Genomic DNA, 8,670 nt, shown 5'->3' on the forward strand with positions numbered 1-8,670 from the left:
GTCATTATGCTGCATTTTCGGATGTCTTCAGCAAGAGGGAGGCGGAGACATTGCCTCCACATAGGGCATATGACTGCCCTATTGAACTGATGCCTGGTGTATCCCTTCCCCGTGGTAGGGTATATCCTCTCTCCTTACCAGAGACTATGTCCATGTCCGCCTATGTGAAGGAGAACTTGGAGAGGGGCTTCATACGGAAGTCTTCCTCCCTGGCAGGAGTCGGGTTCTTCTTTGTCAAAAAGAAAGATGGCTCTCTTCATCATTGTATTGACAACAGAGGTCTCAACCAGATCACGGTGAAGAATAAATATCCGTTGCCACTGATCTCTGAACTATTTGATTGTATACGTGGTGCCAGGATTTTTTCTAAACTAGACCTGCGTGGGGCTTACAACCTAGTCCGTATTCGCCAGGGTGATGAATGGAAGACTGCATTTAACACTCGTGATGGACACTATGAGTATCTAGTAATGCCCTTCGGCCTGTGTAATGCTCCCGTGGTCTTCCAGGAGTTTGTGAATGACATTTTCCCTGACCTCCTCTTGATTTTTTTCTCCAGATCCTATAACGCACCAGAGACATGTCCGTCAAGTTCTGCTACGATTAAGGGAGAATCGTCTGTATGCCAAGCTGGAGAAGTGCGTGTTTGACAGAGATGCTCTACCCTTCCTGGGCTACATTGTCTCGAATCGAGGTCTCGAGATGGATCCTGAGAAGGTAAAATTTGTTCTGGAATGGCCACGTCCTCAGGGCTTGAGGGCCATACAGCGCTTTCTGGGATTCGCTAATTTTTACAGGCAGTTTATTCCAAACTTCTCCTCACTGACTTCTCCCATCTCTAAACTTACTAAAAAGGGTATGAATGCCCAGGTGTGGACTCCTGAGGCAGAGTCCACATTCAATAGCCCGAAGAGTGCCTTCACGTCAGCCTCTATCCTCCATCATCCGGATGTCTCTCTGCAGTTCTCGTTGGAGGTGGACGCATCCTCTGTCGGTGCTGGTGCACTCTTGTTCCAGCGAGGTCCCAAGGGCAAGTCAAGGGCATGTGGATATTTCTCTAAACTCTTCTCTTCCGCAGAACGCAACTACTCGATTGGGGATCGGGAGTTACTGGCCATCAAATTGGCCCTGGAAGAATGGTGACATCTATTAGAGGGCGCAGCTCATCCGATCCTGATTTTTACAGACCACAAGAACCTGACCTACCTCCAGACGGCCCAATGGCTGAACCCTCATCAGGCCAGGTGGTCACTGTTTTTTACAAGGTTCCAGTTTGAGCTCCATTATCGCCCGGCCGACAAGAATGTGAGGGCCGATGCCTTGTCCAAGTCTTTTGAGACGGAAGACACCTTGGAGACTCCACAGAATATTATTGATCCGTCTTGCATTATCTCTGTCAATCCCCTGCAAGTTGGGGACATTCATCCAGGGGGGACTTTTGTGTGCCTGGCTGATCGTGGAAGAATCCTCCACAGGGGCCACTCCTCCAGACTGGCAGGTCACGCATGGGTCCGTAAGACCCGGGATCTGATTGCTCGTCATTTCTGGTGGCCCACGCTGCCCAAGGACATTATGGACTTAGTTTCTTCCTGTTCTGAATGTGCAGCCAACAAGGCCGCTCACTCCAGACCTGCTGGTCTGCTCCAGCCACTGCCTGTGCCCAATGCTCCCTGGCAGCATATAGCTATGGACTTTATTACGGATCTGCCTCTCCCTGCTGGATGCAGTGCTGTCTGGGTGGTGGTGGATCGATTTTCGAAGATGGCTCACTTCGTTCCTCTGACCAGTCTTCCTTCTGCTCCTCAGTTGGCCAAGCTGTTTATCCAACACATCTTTCGCCTGCACGGCTTGCCGCAGCATATTGTGTCTGATCGGGGGGTTCAGTTTAGCTCAAAGTTCTGGAGAGCCCTCTTCGGACTCCTCGGTGCGAAGTTGGATTTGTCATCAGCCTACCATCCTCAGTCCAATTGTGGAAAATTTGGAAAAAGATGTCAAATATACCAATCAGGAGCACAAAAAGTAATCATAGCCAAATTAAATTGAGCGAAACTCCACCTTGACCACTTCCTGCAGCTTGCTCAGAATATGAAATGATGATTATTTTGGTCATAATTTTGTGACATTGTTTTTTCTCAATGCACAGGGATAATGCAGAAGTGATATCACAATACAGTAATGTCGCAGCATAGAGAAACTAGACATAATAATGTCACAGTAAAAGAAAAAGTAACTATACGTAGTTACAACACAGGAATCATAAACCCAGTGATGTCACAGTACAGTGAGAATGCAAAAAGTGATGTCATGATATCATAGCCCAAGAACAAAAAACACACAAATGTTAACATGCATACTGTGACATGACAGCTTGGGGAAAAAAATACATAACACTGTAAGGCCCAGTTCAGTTTTTTGGATCTGATGACCTCCCATTGAAATTAATGGAAGGCGGAAAAAACCTGCGGCGCTCGTTTATGAGCGTTACTGGCAGAGTTTTTTGCCCATGGTACTTGCATTAGCTTCAATGCAGCGAAAAACACTGCAGTAAAAAAGCGCAGGTACGTCACTGCCGATTATCATGCAGACGAGCGTATTGCCGATAATTGCACTGTGTAAACAGGGGAACGATCAGCATCGATCAGCAACGATCATCTGCTGGTCGTATCATTTTAAAAAAGTAAAAGATTGTCGTTGTCGGCAACGCATCTCCCTGTAGACAGGGAGACAAACTGCTGACATGATAATAATGTATGGGGACGAGCGATAGGAGTAACGACCGCTCATCCCTATTCATAGCTCTGTGTGACAGGAGCAAACGAGCGCCTATTAACGATGTCTCTTTGATCGGTGCTCGCTGCACCGGCCGAATATCGGCCGGTGTAAAAGGCCCTTAAATGTGCTTCCTACCTATTTATTGCATTAGCAATGCTACAATAAAGTCTGATGACCTTAATAAATAATGTATCCTAATTGCACTGTACACATTTGGCATAAGTAGGTTTCGTATCTGTGCCACAGGTAACCTCAGATAATGGGTCTAGGGAGCTAAAAGTGAAAAATCCTGGAGCTCCCTTTTGCCATACAGAATGTATGCATGTGCAGTATGTTGGCAACGGTTTACTATGCAACAATATTTCGAAAACTATTCATAATTCTTCTGGTACGCCTGCTGTTACCAGATACAAGTTGGAAAATAATACGTTAATCTGCAGTCTGTGTATCTCCTACCTCTCTTATCTTTTAAATCCCCCTTGTTAACCTCAGATACATCTCTATGCATCCATTATTTTTCCAAGAACTATCAGGTTATCACTGGTTGTATGAGTCTGGCAAGAATACACCACATATAAAAGTACAAAATTTGACGTTCATGCCAAACAATAAGCAGCAGTTAAAAAGACAGAGGGTATTATTTAAAAATTGTTGTGTAACAATTTACCTATACACATTCACAAGTCAAGACAAAATTGACACATAATATATTCAACCTTCCCTAAAACCATATCACATTCCATAGAGCTGGGAAGAACATACGTGCTTTCAAAGCATATCTGCATGTTTATAAACAATCATAGATATTTAGCTCCAAATTCCTCTACTTTTCTCTTAATTTATTATCCTTTGACTCTGTAAAGAAAAGTAAATTTGACAGGAAATTTTTATAAAGTATTCCGAACATTCTTCAAGAGCCATATTCAAAGATGTCAATACAATCCATAGACCGTATACCTAAAAACAAATAGATGGTCCCATGTTTTTTTATGAAAAACGTTATTCATCAGTTATACTAGTTGTCTTTTAGGAGTCATTACAGCTTTTACAATTCTATAATTAGATTCTATAGTATATGCTATTGTAATGTATGACTTACACATTAAGTGGGTCATGGACTACAACTTGGACTGATGCATATTTTACTATGTTGACCATGTAATATTTTATTCTCCCCTTGAAGTATTACTTACAGATCTGCTATGTGGCAGCACATGGAGTGCCTACTGGTCAGTATAAGGGGACTCCATGTGCCATCTTGCAGAGTCTGGGCACGTGGCTATACCATGTGAATTAGCCCTTAGGGTTTGTTCCCACAGAGTTTTTTGTCAAGCAGAAAAAATCTTCCTCCAAATTTTCTTCAGGATTTTGGAGGAAGTTTCTTAAAATGCAGGCGGTTTTTTGAGGCTGTTTTTGAGGTGCATACTTTAGCCTTTTTTTTGGTTGGGAAAATTATTCATCTGTAAAACCTGCTAGTGTTTTTTCGACAGAAATCGCGTCAATTCGCACAGCGCTGTTTTTTCTTGCCTCCGATTGATTTCAATGGGAGGTACAAGAGCGGACTCCGCACCAAGATAGAGCAGGACGCGTGAAAAAATCCATCCTGAAACAAAATACCTCTGATTCCTTTCAAAATTAATGGGAGGCAGATTTCGGGCATTTTTTGACGCTTGTTCCAACATAGAAAATGTGTAGGAATCAGCGTAAAACAACTATGTGTGAACATACCCTAAGAAAATTTGATAGTACTGCTCTGCTTGAATTTAGGATCAAACTAGAGAGTGTAATTTTTCAAGTACGTTGAATTTATATCTGAAACTTTGCTATTTTTACAGCTGTTTTTCATTTTGCAGATTTCAGAAATATTGCGACGTATTGCTTGAATGCAATTGATATCTAGTTAAAAATGATAACCCCATCATAGGATCGCATAAACAATGAGCTGTCTGGGCGTTTACTCTTTGTGCTGATGCATTCAATACACTCTTTGGCTTCGTCAAACAATTATAATGATAACTATAGTAAGAGCTTTCTCACAATAAATCTGATTATAACATTATACACACAAAGAACAGGAGCAGATTACTAATGTTTTACAGAAAAATAGAAAAAATAATACAAGCCAATCAGCAATAACTGTCAGAACAGGTCACTACATGAACGGCGTTATGTATTATTGATTCTTGTTTGTCTTAACCCGTTAGTGACCGCCCCATAGTGTTTTTACGGCGACCACTAACGGGCTTTATTACGATGCAATAGCCTTTTTACGGCGCTGCATCGGAATAAATAAACAGAGCAGGGAGCTGTCAAATCTCCCTGCTCTCCGCTACCAGAGTCTCCAACACTAGATAAGGCAAAGGAACAACCATAGCACGGGATAGAGGATACAAGTAGCGTGGCACGGGAACACTAGGAACAGGATACAACTAAGGGACTGTTTGCAGATCTAACATGGGTAGACAACAACGCTCAGGCAAGGAATAAAAGGGTGAAGCCCTTTTTATAGTCCAGGGTAATCTGGGGATTGGATAGGGAATTTTTAGTAAGCGCTGTTCCTTTAAGGCCGGGGATGAGTGCGCATGCGCACCCTAACAGACAGTCCGGGGCAGGACAGCCGCACGAGCTGGCGTCTCCTAGGAGGGAGACACTGGCAAGCAGCCAGGAGTCTGCTGTCGCGGGCCTCCGGCGGAAGTGAGCGGAAGTGAGCCGCAGCTGTAACAGAGGGGATCGTATGAATGATCGTTCGTGCGAATATGCATTTTTCCTACACTGACACACTTTACATTATTGCAAAAAACTTGAGTACAGCATCCGTAAGTTTTTTGCATCAATTGATTGTCCAGACAGGATCTCTGGACTTGGAATTTGCATCCTGCCGTAATCGAGTGGAGATAGTGAGTGCTGTTTACCAGTTTACACTTTACATTATTGTCTGCAGCACATCCACTGTTTACATTAGCGGTTGAGCTGCCGACAAACGATAATTTTCATGCCGGCATAAAAGATATCCGATAAACGATAAAAAAGTGTTTTGCCGTTTAATCACTGGGCATTTTTACACTAGGCAATGATCGGAAGGAAACATTCGTATGGCCTCCATCACCCTGTGTAATAGACTCTTAAGACTCTAGGATTCAATCAAACCAGAGGGAGGGTCATTATTATTTTTTTTTTGCAGTATTTAAAGGGATTGTCTCAAGCCCTTTAGGCTGCATCGTCATGCGTCCAGCTCTTGGCACCCCAGGCAAATAACTGACAAATGGCTATCAGATGTAATACATGAAGGGCTCGAATCACCCAGAATGAGAGCCGCTCTTACATTTTGGCTTACTGTTCTCGCTTATAGAGGAGGATCCCAAGCAAGAGACCTCCCTATATGATGTCTATATGCCCTATGGACAGGGGTTTTCATCATGAGACAATCCCTTTAATAGCGTGGTAGACTACTCTTTTCAATACTGTCAAGACACATCCTAATGTTAAGCCGTCTTGGCATTTACTTGTCCCAAACGAACTTATAGCTACGTAACAGGACATGTTTGGATATATTTTTTTTGCTGAACAAAAGTATTCTTCAGATGTAGTCCATAAATACGGTGTAAATAGAGCCTTATATCAAGGGAGCAAAGATAATTATCTAAGGACTCAAAAGACCTCATAGAAAAACATTAAAAGACACTGGATATTATGGAATTTATGGGAGACTAGTAAAGCAAAAAACACTTCTATACAAGAACAGCAATGCTTGTCTCATGTTTGCAAGAAAACTGTTGGATTATCACTAAGCCTATTAAAATAAGATTCTTTGGACAGATGCTTTTGGATAACACAGGTCCCATTATGTCTGACAGAAAGGAAATACAGCAAGAAATTCATACCATGAGTCAAACATGGTGGTAGTATGATTGTCTGAGGTTGGCTTGGGAGCTGGAAAACCTGCTATCATTACATTTTGGACTGTACCAGAGAATAAGGATACTATATGGTTATTTGTCCAGAAACTGAATCATAATTGGATTATTCCGTATGACAATGACCCAAAATCTTTATCTGAATGGCTGAAGAACAACAAAATTTGTACCCTGGACTGGCTCTGTTAAAGCCCTTGCTTGATCATAATAGAAATGCTTTGACAGTGCCGAAAATGAGCAGTTAATGAACTGATGAAAGATATTAATATTAAATTTAGTAAGTGTTTAAAGATGCACTCAGGTTTTTTTTTTTCTATCATTAGGTACCTATCCCCCAATATATATACTCAGAGAGTATTACCTTATTTAGTTATTCCTTTTTATCTCAATTATTTTCTTAACTTGGGTCATGTGACCTCACTCTGACCTGATAAAATCTACAGCAGTTAATGTAGATAAGAGTCAGCCCTTTCACTTCCGGATTTATGGACTGTACCAAACAGTTTATCTACAGAGGGGTTACAGAAACAACTGTCACTAACTACTGATGAGCAGACACATAACTATCATACAGTTATAATGAAGGAGGTTGCAGCTCAGTCTCCTGACTAATAACTGTGTGACAGTTATGTGTCTGTTCATCAGTAGTTAGTAACATAAGTTTCTGTATCCCCTCTGTGAAGAACCTGTTTGGTACAGTCCATAAATCAGGAAGTGAAGACGCTGACTCTCAATTACATTAACTGCTGTAAATTTTATCAGGTCAGAGTGTGGTCACATGACCCAACTAAAGAGAAGAGGTCAGATAGAAAGGTAATACTCGCTGAGTATATATATTGGGGGATAGGTCCCTAATGATAAAAAAAAATAATGGAGCACTTCTTTAATTACGGTTATTTCTGCTAAAGGCTGTGCAAGCAGCTTTGGAGTTAAGGGGCAGGAACTACAGAGTAAAGTTCAAGTCATTTAAAAAAATTATTTCCTACAAAATACAGTAATATTTCAAAAGCTGAGTTATTTGTTTGCTCAGGTTTCCTTTGTCAAATTTTACATTTTATTTAAAGAACAGACACTAGTGTTATATAAATATTTTTTTAATATTCCAGATCTCTCTCCATTACAAACCTTAGACTTGGACAAAACTTCTATCTTCAACTTTAATCGCTATGTCCCTAGTCTAAATATAATCGGACAATTTCACATAAAAAATGTATATATTTTCTTTCCTTCCTCATCCCTAACACTCTTTTCCACCCCTGTTAGTATACTCCATATTGGAGTAGATTTGTTTTTTTCTTAAAGTAAAATGTTTTAAAAAACAATAAAAAAATGTGGTAAAACATATTAAAAAAAAAAAAAAGAAAATACACTTTAGCATCAACTTCTTCTAAACACTGACTTCTAGATAAATTTTTAGAAACTTGTTTTCCTTGTGTCTTGGAAAAATTTGACAGTGAACTCAATGAAAGATTTTTGCCAAAAACAACCAATATGGCCCCACTGTGATTTGAACTAGAGGATTCTGTGCTAAGGTGAAATAAGGTAAAAAAATAGAAGTAAAAACTGCATAAACTCAGGATACTGACATTCCACCTTTAGTGTAGGTGTGAAAAAGGATTACATTATAAAGTGAATCATGTAAGGGGCATACTTCAACCAGATTTCTGTTGACATTTGTCTCTATCTGCATAGTTGGTTAAAAAAAAAATCCAAACCACATCAGGTGCTAAGTCCAAGGGACTCATGAAAGAGTCTGGATGTAGAAGCCAAGATTTCTTCTTGGGGCTTTGAAAGGCCTTAGTATGCATGTAATGATGACTTTCTTTATTACACTATTCCATTTTTTTTTACTGGGGTTCTCTTTATTATACATACGAGATACTGTCATTTTTGGCTCTGGTCTAACTGGCATGTCATCGTACACATTTTGTATGTTTAGTTGCAATGTATTCATTTGACAGATGATTTGTGTAGAACATTAAAC

This window comes from Rhinoderma darwinii, chromosome 5 (assembly GCF_050947455.1).
Source record: "Rhinoderma darwinii isolate aRhiDar2 chromosome 5, aRhiDar2.hap1, whole genome shotgun sequence".
NCBI classification, from domain to species: Eukaryota; Metazoa; Chordata; class Amphibia; order Anura; family Rhinodermatidae; genus Rhinoderma; species Rhinoderma darwinii.